Source organism: Rana temporaria, chromosome 4 (genome assembly GCF_905171775.1).
Source record: "Rana temporaria chromosome 4, aRanTem1.1, whole genome shotgun sequence".
Taxonomy (NCBI): Eukaryota; Metazoa; Chordata; class Amphibia; order Anura; family Ranidae; genus Rana; species Rana temporaria.
The window spans coordinates 222,275,531-222,290,726 of record NC_053492.1 but is presented as its reverse complement, the minus strand read 5'-3'; the positions used below and the strand labels follow the sequence as shown (position 1 = coordinate 222,290,726).

General features: G+C 37.6%; 1 protein-coding gene across 4 annotated transcripts in view; it reads right to left on the bottom strand.

The window, feature by feature from the left end:
* Positions 1 to 15,196, bottom strand: part of ADGRB3 (adhesion G protein-coupled receptor B3) — a 1,023,178-nt gene that overhangs the window by 674,579 nt on the left and 333,403 nt on the right. The window lies entirely within an intron of this gene.

Sequence of the window (15,196 nt, the reverse complement as noted above, 5' to 3'; positions counted from 1 at the left end):
AACAATTAACATTGATGTAGCTATACTATTCATAATAATTCTACACATATTAGGCTATCAAAGTCAATATCAAGTGAAAGTTTCAGTTAAAATAACTATGGCAGAAAAATGATGTACATAGCAAATTATGTCAAACATCTTAATCATTACCAGCATATATATAATATGCAGAGATATTAGGTATTCATTATAAAGTGATATTTAATCAAGGGGCAAGTGGCATGGGCTTGAAAAATATGGAGACATGAGCGTGGCCATCACAGATTAAAAAATGCAAAAGAAAAAATATGACTTACTATTTAATAATCCTGTGTCAAATAACAGGCAATCACTACAGTAGCTTGTGATGAAATACAAAAACAGTTTACAGTAGAAATCTCTTTTCAGACTGCCATGTCAATGACATTTTGTAGTGGTAGTATTAAAGAACCTCCTGCTCTTTTGAAATGTATGAGAGAAATGTTAATGTTTTTGTTTCCAAGACTTAATATATATATATATATATATATATATATATATATATATATATATATATATATATATATATATATATATATATATAATCAAGCTATGGAAATTCAACAATATGTTCATTACTTAGGGGAGTTTTGTTTAACATTATAAAGAAAAAAAAAAGCCATAGGGTTGCAAAGCAAAAAAGGGAAAACTGGAAAGATTTAAGCAAAATCACAAGAGAGTGCATGCTGCAAAGGCAAAGCTAGAGTTTACAAAAAGAATATAATTTATAAAAACAGTTTTTGTGTCATGTTGAATGACAAACAACATTGCATATCAATGCATTTATAAATAATTATCTTGGGAAATTATCACCATGGTGTTAATTGTCAGTTTGTTGATGTTAATACTACACTAGAAAGAAAAATAATTAACTGTTTCAATTTAGAAAAAATGCATTTTGTTATCTTCGCAGAAAATAACAGCTTGTGGCTGGCCTAATTCATGCTCTCAAAAGCTATGTAAACAAGGCAAGGTTTAAGAAAATAGAAATGTATATATGTTAAACAAATTGGGCCACTTTGATCTTGCATATTACTGGTCATTCAGTGGAATTATTTAAATTTAACTCTTATTTAATATTTATTCATGGTGCCCACACACCATGGGATTAAGCCATGAGAGCCCTAGTACGGATCTTTTTAACAGATTAAACCATGCACATGTATGACCATAACTCTCTGAATTAGATGTTTGGTACTGAAATCTAAACATACTGAATGGGCTAATGAAATACAATGTTGAGTTTGCAGGTACAGTATGATAGGTTTCATATCACCGACTTTATAAAATGTTCTTTAATCTTACTTTATTGCAGAGTTATCAGTAAAAATAATAATCAAATTTTTTGACCTATGCAGGATCCCCTTCATCAGGTACACAGTGACTGACTGCTTGACAAGGGGGACCCTATGTGACCCTAATACAATTTGCATTGCTTCTACTGTACTGATTATTTTAAATCAAGTTAGATCACCATCTCTCTGATTAACACAGAACCTTTATTGCTGAACCTAAGTCGCTACTATCGGCTATGGCCAACATGATAAAAATTCCATCTGATTTTCCATCTCCACCTAAATGGAGGCTTCCAAATGCCTGCTCAGTGGTAGTAGTTGATACATTTTGTATACTTCTAGAGCCTTAAAAGAAGGAATGTAATTTAAAAACAAGTAAACTCCCACTACCCAGTGCATAACTTCACTGTAGATATGTACAGTTTTAGGTCACCAAAGAGTGACTTGTCCTGCGCCAGGTCTCCACTAAACTAAATAATTATATTTATATTTAAGCTAACAATGCTTTATCATGCCTTCTGGATGAATGCTCTAATAGATACATTTTAGTACTCCTGTTAAAACTGGCTGCTAAAAGGGAATTGGGACCCGTATCAACACACAAGGGCTTCACCCTTTTAGGGTCCATTTTCTATAGGGATACCAGTTTAGTCAATCATTTGTGAAATTTTTAGGTAATAAATAAATAAAATAAAATAAATAAAAAGCATAATGGAGAAACAATCAACATAAATAGGTCTGGGCTCCATTTGTATATAATAATAGCAGCACATTTTACTGAACATGGCTGCATCTTGAACCTGGGCCATTGATTTGCTCATATATACTTCTCTGTTCCTTAAAATGGACATGCTAATTTGAATCCTATGCCTGAAAACCTTTGGTCACTTGAAAAACACAGTCAAGATAAAGGAAAATAGTCAAGGTAATGTTTAATAAATATATTTATGCTAAACAAATAAAACAGGGGGTGCAAGCTTTAAAAAAAATAGGAAGTATCATGTGGAAAAATCTCACCACTGATGTACATGGAAGATCTAAGAAGGTAGAACATAATCAGAACATGATCTGCAATTAAACACAACTAAAATAAAAGTGGAATTGGTGGAGTTTACGCTTGGATATAAGAACTATAACATATGTATGCATAATACCAATCAAAAAATCAAAGAATACTTCTGTTTATTCTCAATTAAAAATAGTTCTAGCTAAAAAAAAAATGTCTTAAACATAATCAACTGCTCAGAGTTGCCTTTTTAGCTTTAAAATATATATATAAAAATTCTAAAACAGCAATTCTTCAAAATTCTACCTATATATAGAATGATAGCCTGTACTAATTTTGTTTTTGTTAATTTTATGTGGCTCTCTTAAACCAATTCATATACATCAGCGAAACAACTGAAATCAATGAGAAAACAGCACATAAATGTGTGAGAGTAGTACATCAGTTTTGGTGGCAGGGAGCTGAAAGTACCAGTCTTTTACATCTATGTGCTAAATAACCTTTGACTCCCATTGTTTGCTTTTATGCTTCAATGAACTCATTGATGGACATGGCAATATCTGAAATCTGCTGAAAATTGAAAAATATGTTTCATCTTAGTAAGCTCAAGGCTAAAAGACTATGAAACTACTTTAACAAAATATGAATCACGCATTGTAACTACTTGGCACTTTTAAGTTAAGCCAGTCTCACAGAATGATAGGGAAAATGGCAAATACGAGAGACATCATTGCAGTTGAACTATAGAAATTTTTAGATCATAGGCCAATTCTATTTAAGATGGCAGGTAAAATACTACTGTATAAAAGATACATCTTTTTCAGTTAGTAAATCCAGTATTGGCCCTCTAATTGATGCTGGGCAGAATATATGGGGTTAATGTAATAGACGATCTTTCCAGAAAAAAATAAAATAAAATACCGGTATTTGTTTCAATAGTTTTCCAATGCATTTTGGAAATCATAATTGTATGGCCAGTAAAAAAGATTTGAAATATGTCAATATATTTGTTCTTGTTTAAATAGCTAGTTCACACAAAACTAATATTTCTGTTTTTGGTAGATGCAGGGAATTTTAATTAACCACTAGGTATTATCTTTCAGGGTCCATGTGCACCTGCAAATCCTGGTGCAATAATGCATTTTGCATTAAGGCAGCCCATTCATTTAGATGTGCTGCCAGTGCCAGAATGCCATATATCTGTAGGGCACTACTGTGAGCTGCAATGCTGGTGTATTGTCGAGATGCATTTGGAATGCCATTCAAAATTAATGGTTCCACAACACAGCAATGCATTTAACACAATGTGAGGCCTCGTACACACGACCGAGGAACTCGACGTAAATTAAACATCGTTTTCCTCAACGAGTTCCTTGTTAGGCTTGTCTAGAATCTTGACAAGCTTTCTTTGTGTACACACTGTCAAGACAAAATCTTGTTGTTCTTAAACGCGGTGACGTACAACACGTACGACGGCACTATAAAGGGGAAGTTTGATTTCACTGGCGCCACCCTTGGGGCTGCTTTTGCTAGTCTCATGTTACTGCGTGTTAAGTAAAAGTTTGGTGAGAGATGATTCGCACTTTTCAGTCTGTTACAGCGTGACGAATGGGCTATCTCCATTAGAAACCTCACTTTTACCGAAGGCACGCTCCCATCTCATACTTTTTTCTGAGCATGTGCGGGTTTCTAAGCATACACACGAACGTGTTTCTCATCGTAAACCATCCCGACGAGAAACACGACGCGGAAATTGAAACTCCCGACGAGGAAAAAGAGAACTTGTTCTCTTTTTTTCTCGTCGAGTTCCACGACAGTTTTCTCAACAAAAACATACACACGACCATTTTCCTCTGCAAAAAAGCTCTGCCACCAAGTTTCTTGATGGATTCTGTCGAGGAAAACGGTTGTGTGTACGAGGCCTAATAATGTAAATGGACCCTAAAGCTGGACTCCTTGCAGATATACGGACCACTTAGGCTTTGAAGAAGGGGGTACGCCCCAGAAACGCATCAGCCGTTCAGATGTCTGAGGTTCTACTGGCAGGTGTCGTGAGCTCTGGTCCAGCTGTCTGAAAAGCACTTACTCAAAATTTCCTTGTGAGTAGGACCATTGCTTTTTATTCTGTTTTTAATAACATTTTAAGTGGTAATGCACAAGGTCGGTGCGCCCTCCTTTCTTTTCTTTTTGTTTGAGATATACTGTACATCCAACCTTTTGAAGCGTGAGGGCCACTTATGCGACTTGGTAACTGCTTGCGTGCCACAATGAGCATAGCTGGCAGATGTCAGGTTTGTGTCCGCTCTGCAGACACAGCCGTATCGGATTTCAGTTAGGACACAAGTCGGTTTGCATCTGCCACTCCTTAGAGGTGAATGGAGGGTCCATGGCTGCTTTCACACTGATGCATTGCGGTTTACCCGCACTGTGGGTGCAATGCAATGTACTTCTATTATATTCTATTATATTCTGCAGTTCCTGAAAGCTCACCAAACTCGCAGATAGTAACAGAAGTCTATGGCTCTGTGCACTGCTCTGCATCTGCGAATTTGTTTGAAAGCAGCCCAGTAACCACTGCCGAACAGATATGACCATATATACACTGTGATTTTAGTAATAAACTGACTTTTAATAACAGTATTCTATTCCATCCCAGAGCAGGAGGTTGTGGGCCACATCAGAGGGCTTTGCGGGCCACATGTGTCCCCCAGGCCACTGGTTGGGTACCCCTGCTGTACATAATTAATAAATAAGACAAAATGTATAATCTCAGTGTATGAAAAATACAGAAAGGGGGATCTACTAAAACTGGTACACACAGAATTTGGTGTAGCTGTGCATAGTAACCATAGGTTAATTGTCAAAGCTTAATTGAACATTTTGAAGTTAGAGGCTGATTGGTTACTATGCATAGCGGCATCAGATTCTGTGTGTTCCGGTTTTAGTAAATCACCCCAAAGCTTTCTATGACACAATTCTCTGTTAGTGATAATAAACCAGTCTGCAAACACTAAAGCCACACGCTTCTATACAGTATAGCAGGCATCTTTAATCCGCCAATCGCGGTCCACCTATTAGACAACACGCAAGTGACAGGTGGACCGTGAACAGGTTCCTGTGCCGCCAAACCCCCACCTTCTATGTGCCGGTTCTTGTCTCCCCTCCCAGCCTCCTCTGTGGCTCTGCCACTTCATCTATATCCCGGTCTCTCTCCCTCCTGCCTTCATCCTCCTCCGCCGCTGTGATCAGAGAACAGTGGAGACCAGGAGAAATCACAGCTCAGGACTGAGGGCGGGAGGAGGAGGAGGCAAATTAAAATTTTATGTTAAACCGCTAATGATTTGTTGCTAGGACATGGGGTGGTCCTGAGCAACCAATCACCAGCTTTCTAATATGAAAAGTAATTCTGCCAGCTCCCGCCCCCTTTACAGATCTGTGTTGCCTCCTGGTCTCTGCTGTCAAAACAGGTAGGACACTGTGCTATGGGAGGGAAGGGGGCAGAGGTTACTGTTATAGGGGAAGGGGGCAAAACACACCACTGTGTATGGCGAAAGAGGTGATGTGAAGGGGGCAGAGGACACTGCTATGGGTAGGGTCTCACACATAGCAGTGTCTTCTACTACCCTTTGCATGATCCCCCACTCCCACCCGATCCCGGCATTCTGAGTGCAACGCACCCCTAAACCCTGCATTCTGAACACAATGTACCCCTAAACCCTGCACTCTAAATGCAACACACTCCTGAATCATGCATTCTGAGCACATCCCTCTCCTGATCCCTACATTTTAGGTGTAATGCAATGGTGAACCCTGCATTCTCTGCATAACGCACTCCTAAACCCTGCACTCTTGTGTTATACTTATTTTTGTTCTAAATAAAAATAATTTATAAAAAAAAAGTCAGTCTTACTGTCTTTTCTTTTTCTTTTGGGGGGGGGCACTATGCCCGGTGATCTTTGACTTCATCAGTGTTGTTCAAGTAGATCTCCAGCTCCTGCATTTTAGAGACCCTTTCTGACCAGCTGCTCCATTCATATAAGCACTACTGAACATGATCTAAATGTGGAGTGGTGAACCTATCAATCATCTGCCCCTACTCCATTCATAAATTGTGTTCCAGCTCTAGTGCAGATTCTGTGAATGATGGAGTTGGGGGAAAGGTTGGGCATAGTAAAACGCATTGAACCCCACTGCACCTAAAGGTTATGGCTGTGGGGTTGGGTGGGGAAGGGCTGAAACTTATGTCCCTGGTTTTTCTGTTTGTGATTTTGAGTGCACTTAGGCTTTGAATATAAATATAGACATCCAAATGGGACTATAAAGACACATGGAGATGTGGATTACCATATATCTAACACTGTTAAAAATAATATTATAATATATTTTAGTATCACATGAATAAAATCATTACAATCTAAGATTTTAAAAAATATTACAAGGAAAAAGTCAAGATTTATTTCTCCAAATGTATGCTGTTTTAGAGCCCTTGGTGTGTAAATCAACCCAATAAATTGGGTTGATTTACAAAAGGCTAATAGGAGATTTGCTTTACAAGGGATGTTGCACTTTGCAATAGGTTTTGCAAGAGGTTTTGCATCAAAGCTTAGTGAATAGATAATGATAATGATCAGTCCATCCGATGAGAACGGACCGATGGACCATTTTCATCGGTTAACCGATGAAGCTGACTGATGGTCTGTCACGCCTACACACCATCGGTTAAAAAAATGATCGTGTCAGAACGCGGTGACGTAAAACATAACGACGTGCTGAAAAAACGTTCAATGCTTCTAAGCATGCGGCGACTTGATTCTGAGCATGCATGGATTTTTAACCATAAATTTAAAGTAAGTTGGCTTTTTTTTTAACCGATGTTTAAATAACCTATGGGGCCCACACACGATCGGTTTTGACCGATGAAAACGGTCCATCAGACTGTTGTCCTCTATTTAACCTCTCGTGTGGATGAGGCCTAAGGGTACTTAATGCAAAAATTCCTTTAGATTTATTTCAATCAATGGAGTGTGGCATACACGGGTATATGAGCGGGTGCATGTAAAAATACTGACGACAATGCTGTTTGTTTTTACAGATCTATATACACCACATGTTTACACACAGTAAAACAAAAAAAATGCCTGTATGCCAAAAAATGTATGCAAGAGGTCTAAGACAATATCAGTTTGTTGAAATAAATATTGCAGTGAATGTTATCATTTTTGAGCCTGCCATACCAACATAATTAAGCATGTAATTTACTTTTTATCTTGCTCTTTTACAATATTGATTTTAGATCCTATGGTCATTTTATAATCTTTTGATAGTACAATATACTAATAATATTTTTCTTATAAAAAAAATTATATATCTTTTTCGATATACGGTAATTTTGAATTCCCTTTTTTCCTCTAAAGCTTTAATTACTTTACCTAGTTGTAATGAAATGTGTTCCACAATGTTCAGGCTGTTGGATTCTGTAGAAATCGTTATTGCAGGGCTGCTCTGTCCTCTTCCTGTTGCTGAACTTTTGGTGCTTTAAGGGTTAACAGCTTTGGATCTCTGGGCTCAGCTGCACTAAAAGATGATCAAATGGGGACACACAACCTCCTGCCCTCCCTTGTAACATGATCTGTGAATGGTAGAGGGAATCCTGTGAGGCCCCGTACACACGGCCGAGGAACTCGACGTGCCAAACACATCGAGTTCCTCGGCCAGTTCAGTCCTGGAGCCGCCGAGGACCTCGGCGGGCCGAGTTCTCCCATAGAACAACGAGGAAATAGAGAACATGTTCTCTATTTCCTCGCCGAGGTCCTCGTCGGCTTCCTCGGCCGAAAGTGTACACACGGCCGGGTTTCTCGGCAGAATTCAGCCAGAAACTCGGTCGGAAGCTGAATTCTGCCGAGGAAACTGGTCGTGTGTACGGGGCCTGACTGTTCAGACTTCCCCATTCAGAGATCATGTTACAGGTAGTGTTAGATCAAAATTGGGTGATCAGTAGTAGGAAGAGGACAAGGCAGTCTTGCAGTGAAGATTTCTACTGAACCAAGTAGCTTGAACATTGTAGTACATACTTCATTACAGGTAAGTAAAGTAACTAAAGCTGTAGAGTTGTGTTTATATTATTAAACTTTAAGAACATTTCTGTTTATCAGGTATGTTTTAATATTTAAATGCTAGATATTTTTTTTTATTTAAATTAGGTTGTATTAGTGTCTTTTACTGTTCTTTTTTTATTATTATTATTACATTGACTAGAACACAGTAGAAATTATTTGTATTTAAAAATAAAACATTGAATTTTGATAATTGTAAAGTATAACATGCATGCTTGATTGTGTACAGTAAACTTATTCTAGAAGCTGTTTCCTTTTAAATTGTTGCACTGCAGTTTGCAGTTAGATCACAAAGACAGCAGAGAGCATGAAGAATGTTAAAAGAAGATCTATTGTATGCTTAAGTAAAATCATCAGAGCAGGACTAGCCACTAAAGTCACAGAATAATCTAATGATGAGTAGTGCTCACGTCATAGTACATGTTTTTCATAAGATAAAGATACACTTCGGTTTGCCATCTACTGTACCAAAGTCATGAAACTTATATATTACTGTAGCATACTAAATAGTATGGTACTTTAATATGTATTTACCTTGAATACTGCTTTTCTAAATAAAATTAATTTATTGAATCAGATGCTGCTGGTATTTACTTATTTGTTTACAGTAGCTTGCCAAACATTTTTTTATACTCACTCAAAATACCTGTTGCTATGCGGATGTTCCTAATCTGCCTCTTCCTTATCCGCAGTGGGTCTTCTTCTGCATCCTCCTTCTTGTGAATGGGGCGCGCTGCCTTCTGGGAACTGTGTGTATCCCAGAGAGCTGCCGCCCATTCACAAATCGGCGCAAGCCTCGCACATGCACAGTAGGAAACGGGCAGTGAAGCTGCAAGGATGGCGGCGCGGGACCTGCAATGATCCAGATCGGCATCGGGGGGGGGGCATCATCGTGGGCACCTAGGACAGGTAATTGTCCTTATTAAAAGTCAGCAACTACAGCGTTTGTAGCTGCTTACTTAAAAAAAATGCAGGTGGAATCCCGCTTTAAGGGACATATAGAAAAACATACAATATACATTTCACCCAATCCTGATATGATGTTTGCAGTAAACATTACTGGTTTGTTGACTGGTGCAGAAATTATAAAATGTATTATTTAACCTGTGTACAATAAAGGTATATGTATTCCATTCTGATGCAGATGAAAGGGAGCTAAAGGGATAATAAACCATACATAAGCCCCCAAAGGTGACTAGCTCCAGGTGATACACAGTGATCAATTAAATCCTCCTACATAATCTGTATCTGTTTATCTGCAGCTTTCTCTCCTTCACAGCTTTTCAAAGTACACAGTTTAGATGTTATTTCTAAGCTTCCAGGAGGTAGGGGCTAAGATGTGATATCACACACTGCACAACACATAGAATAGAGCTAAGTGTAATATGAGATCTGATTGGAGGGAAAAGACACACCCCACTCTAATCAGCCTCATGGGGAAACATGCACATTTGAGGCTTTTAATTAACTGATGTATGTTATAGGGTGGGTGGGCTGCCTTCCAGAATTGCCTTATGTCTGGACAAATCTGGCAGCGGTGCCTCCTGCACATAGCAGAAGAAGGAGAGAGCAGACAGGATCCATACTAAGTGCTATGGGCAGAGGCAGGTATACACTCTGTGAGGATATTTGCAAATTTTTCATTTTAGAGATTTACAACTACTTTAATCAATCAGGTCCCAGCTTATCATCTGTTCAGCAGACACATACATTTGTTACAGGGTTGGCAATGATTCTGAAAAATAAATAATAATACAGACAAATTCTTCAATAAAGAAAATTATGGTATTTTCTGACCACCCTTTTTTCTGAGAAAGCTGAGTACCTTACTTTGATTTTGATCAAGAATCTTAGTATTTTCTGAGTCAATAACCTGGAAGTATGCAGCTCAGAAGTTGCATATGTCACACAGATCCCTACAGTGTGATGCCAATTATATACCATATTAGTTGTTAACAACCACTGCCAAAAATAAGATCCTAGCGGTTTGTTTATAATGTTTATTTATTTATTGCAGGCACTTATATAGTGACTACAATTTATGTAATGCTTTACATATATATTATACATTCATATTAGTCCCTGTCTTCAAGGAGCTAGTGTTATAGTGACGTACAGTATGGTTGAAAAAAGATTTTTGGACAAAACACTGTGGAATGGTAACTGAATTCTACTATTCAAATAATGTTAGACAATGCTCTTACTAACACAACTGCATCTATCTATACTGATGTATTAAAGTGGAGCTCCACCCAAAAGGGGACATTCTGCTTTAAGTACTCCTCCTCCTCTTATGACACATTTAGCATGCCATTTTTGGGGGGGTGGGTTAAAACTAGGTACCCGCTCCCACTTCCGCTCGCATCACCTAGGTGAATGAGCAAACATTCTACTGCCCCCACCCCTCCTTGCAGTCATCTGGAATACATCACAGGTCCCAGATGACTTCCGGACCAAACAGTATGTCTCACACATGCACAGTGCACACCCAGCTGGGAAGCTGCAATCTTTCATAGCCGGGCGCCCACAGTTAAAATATCAGCACCAGGGGGAGGAGGGAGAGACAAGCAATGGCTCGAGTGAGCACATCTCTGGAACATAGGTCAGGTGAGTGCTTGCTTATTAAGGCCAGCAGATAAACACTTTTGTAACTGCTGTCTTTTAATAAAAAACAAAATGACTGGAGGTCCTCTTTAAGTTAATAGATGTTTCCCAATTTTATATTCCTGCACTAAACACAGAGTAATTGTTGTAACAGTTGTTTAAGGCCAACAAAAAGAATACTGTGTTACTCTGGATTTAATGATTGTTCTAATTATTATAGTAGTGTAGATTTAGTGCCTTTAAGATACTTTATATTTTATTTGATCAATGGCTATTGTCTTGTATTTTATACCTGTTATTTTACATTTTAAAATAATGGATCCTTCAGGCAGGCCCAAAAAGTGGATATTGTTCAACCTGGTTCTTAGCATCCTATGCTCTGGCTTCTAATGACTTAACTTTAACCTTCAGCGTGAGCTGTATGGTCACTGGTGGTGTCCTATATGTCACTCATCCACTGTTCAGGTGCTGTGCTATGCTTTCAAAAACCAGGAAGTGCCACCTAAGTGCAATATGTTGGTCACAATTTATTGGGTTAAAAAGGAAATGCACTTACAAACATGTATAAAATAGAAATTCATCCTGTAGTAATTAGGAAGCCAGCCAGAACCAGCGTGGAACACAGACAATGACGTCACAGGAAGTGGAACAGAAGGGTTCCGCTTCCTGTGACGTCATCGTCTGTGTTCCATGCTGGTTCTGGCTGGCTTCCTGATTACTACAGGATGAATTTCTACCCTCTGCATACCCGTGAGCCTACACGTGAGCCTGGACCGAACTGTGATTACAGCACACAGATGTTTTTATACATGTTTGTAAGTGCATTTCCTTTTTAACCCAATGAATTGTGACCAACATATTGCACTTAGGTGGCGCTTCCTGTTTTGTTCCTTTGTGGTGAGTATTACTTGGCAGCTATTGCTATAGAGAGATCCTCCTGCTGAGGTGAAGTCGTCCAGAGCAGTCTATGTAGCGATGTCGAGCAGACCAGTAGGCCCTACTGTTGTGCCAGAGGAAAGAACTTTTTAGTGTCCTACCTGTTTTCCAAAAGTCATGGTTTTGTCTTTAGGCATCCCCAGGGTTTTAGGAGGAGTAAGAGAAAAGATAAGTAATAAAATGAAGCTGAACACACCTCAGAAATAGATCTTATCAATAATGTAGGTAGCAGAACTCATCTCTAGGTATCCGATCCCCCATGAGAAATATTTTACTGAACTTTTTTTTCACACTGAACGTGCTCCACTCCTTTATTAGACCCACCCTACCATGTGTCAAATTAGAACCTATTATGTGTTGTTTTAAAGATCCACCTGCAATTTTCCAAATTTTCACCTGGAATGTACTCTACTGTACATTACACATTCACCATGGTTTATTTACTAAAGGGGAATAGAATGTTCCCTCAGAAAGGAGGGCATTCAGCACAGTATATTAAATAAGGCTCTGTTCATGTTCAGTACTCAATGAGATACTAACTTGCTGAAAGCAAATAAGCTGTTCAATTTGCAAATACATTTTCCCCAGAGCGTAATGAATGTGGCTGAATTTGAATTTGAAAAGAATGCCCAATCACATTCAAGAAATATAATAAAAAAATAAAATTTTGTTTGCACAAGTTTGGATGATAGAAGTCAGTAGAGCATTACCTCATTCACTAAGTTCTGGGAAATATTCCCTTACAAAGTGCAACTTCCCTTGCAAAGAGAACTTACACTTGCTTTTAGTAAATCAACCCCAATATTTAGGAGAAAAAAGAAAAAAAAAGTGTTTGCATGCATTCTATTATATGAGTGAAGTGATAGTGGTTTCATCTTACCTGATAAGAATTAATATTACAAAATCAAAATTATTTTCTTCTTTAAATAAATTGCACTGCTAGGTATAAAATATTGGTTTATACAGAGTAGAGTTTATTGGCTGCAATTTGAAGCTAATATCATGATATGTGTCAATCATTATATGGCCCTATAGGTTGGGGAATGATACTATTGTTTTTGTTATTCATTATCTGAATAAAGATCTAAGAAACAATCCAGTCATGAGTAAGTACAAATTAAAATGATAATATCAGTTTCAAGAATTTTTGAAGGCTCTTTCTATGTTTCTACCAAAGTGACTTTTGGGGATCCTGGAATACTGCCTAGACAGGTTTAAATGCTCAAAGAAGTGTACAATTAAAATGCTTTTTATAGACTGGCTATGGATGCATCAATTACTGAAAAACTATAAATTCTTCAGCCAAGATCTCTAGGTACAATTTAAAAATGTACAGTTATTTTATTGCAGTATGTCAAACGACACATGAACTTTCATCCCTAGGTATAATATAATACATTAACTGCTAAAACTAAGATTTTTTTTAACCTTCAACGTGTTCATACTAGACATATATAGTATGGAAATTACAATAAAATGTTTAATGGGGCTGCTACTTTAGTTTAAAGGCAATGTATGAATTTTTAATGATTTTAGACAAACAGTGTATGTAAAAGTGATCAGCTTGACTGGTTTCAATAATAGTTTGTCTTTTGTTATGTAACTAGTGGTAGACATGAGTCAGTCAACTGACTGAAAACAATTCCCTCACTGTAAAGCAGATGTCTTTTTTTTTAAAAAAGGTAATTGTTACCTGTACGTTATATTTGAGATTTAATATCTCTCACATATGATTTGGGTTAATGAGAGTTCTTTGAGTGAAAGCTTAAACACAATAACAAAAATGTATTGGTAAGTAGTAAGAAGGCCTAAACTAATACACAGCAATCTATCTATTGTACAGAAAAAGGAAAACAATCATGGATTACATGAAGGAATATAATACTCAAACATTAAACTACAAAACAACAGGACAGAAAAGACATAAGACAAACATTTAGATACAAGTACAAGGGAGATTTCCCATAGTTACAATTTACTTCCTGAAAAGCAGATGCCTTATCTTCCCAAGTGTCAAACAATGTAATCACATTGAGTACTGTCTTACTTCAAATACTATATATTTATCTCAATCTTAACTAAATTATTTATAGATTTGAAAAATGCTGGCATTTTTATTTATTTTTTGATTGGGGAACTTAATGCGGCAACACTATGATCATTTTTTGGCATGTAAAAAACAAAGTTTTAAAAAAATGGCATTTAAAACGATCGTGTGTGGGCTTCACATCATTTTTCGGGTTCTGAAAAACGAAAAAAAAAAAAAATTCAAACATGCTGCATTTTTTAACAACATTTTAAACAATGTCGTTTTTTGGGTTGTAAAAAATTATTGTGTGTGGGCTTAAATGATGTGAAAAACCCGCGCCTGCTCAGAAGCAAATTATGAGACGGGAGCGCTCGTTCTGGTAAAACTACCGTTCGTAATAGAGTAAGCACATTCATCACACTGTAACAGACAGAAAAGCGCAAGTTGTCTTTTACTAACACAAAATCAGCTAAAGCAGCCCAAAGGCTGGCGTCATACGAATGGAACTTCCCCTTTAAAGTGTCGTCGTACGTGTTGTACATCACCGCGCTTTGCTAGAGCATTTTTTTTAAACGATCGCGTGTAGGCAACGTCGTTTTAATGATGAAGTTTAAAAAAACATAGTTTTTTCGAGAGCCTGAAAAACTTTGTTTTTTTACAACCCGAAAAATTATTGTGTGTACGCGGCATAAGGATCAACCTAGTGAGACCAAAATGTAGGCTTATAAATGTTCCCACATGCTATATACCTTTCTATAATAGAATGTTATTGCACAGGGTGAATGCCATTTTAGTTTTAGGCAGAGAAGCACATTGTTAAAATAAGAAGTACTGTATGTGCAGTGTGATGAAATCTAAAGCTGGGTACACATTGTGAGTTTTTTTATACAACCAGCAGGCTGAACAAAAAAAAAACTCTCCCATTAATGATGTGAATGCAGGGATCTCCCCCGCTCTGCTTCTGTATCTGACATCTGGAACTCCTCCCATCTGAATACACTGATCAGCACTACAGCCATTGGCTTCAGTCTCTGATTTAATGCCAGTTTACTAGCAGGACCATTTACAGAAGCCAGTTTAATGGTTTGCTTCTGTTGAACAGAGAGGGCTACACATGGATTGAAATGTGTCCAGTTCCTGCTGAACCAGCTGAATTTCTATATGTGTATACCTAGCTTAAGGCTCCTAATGGATC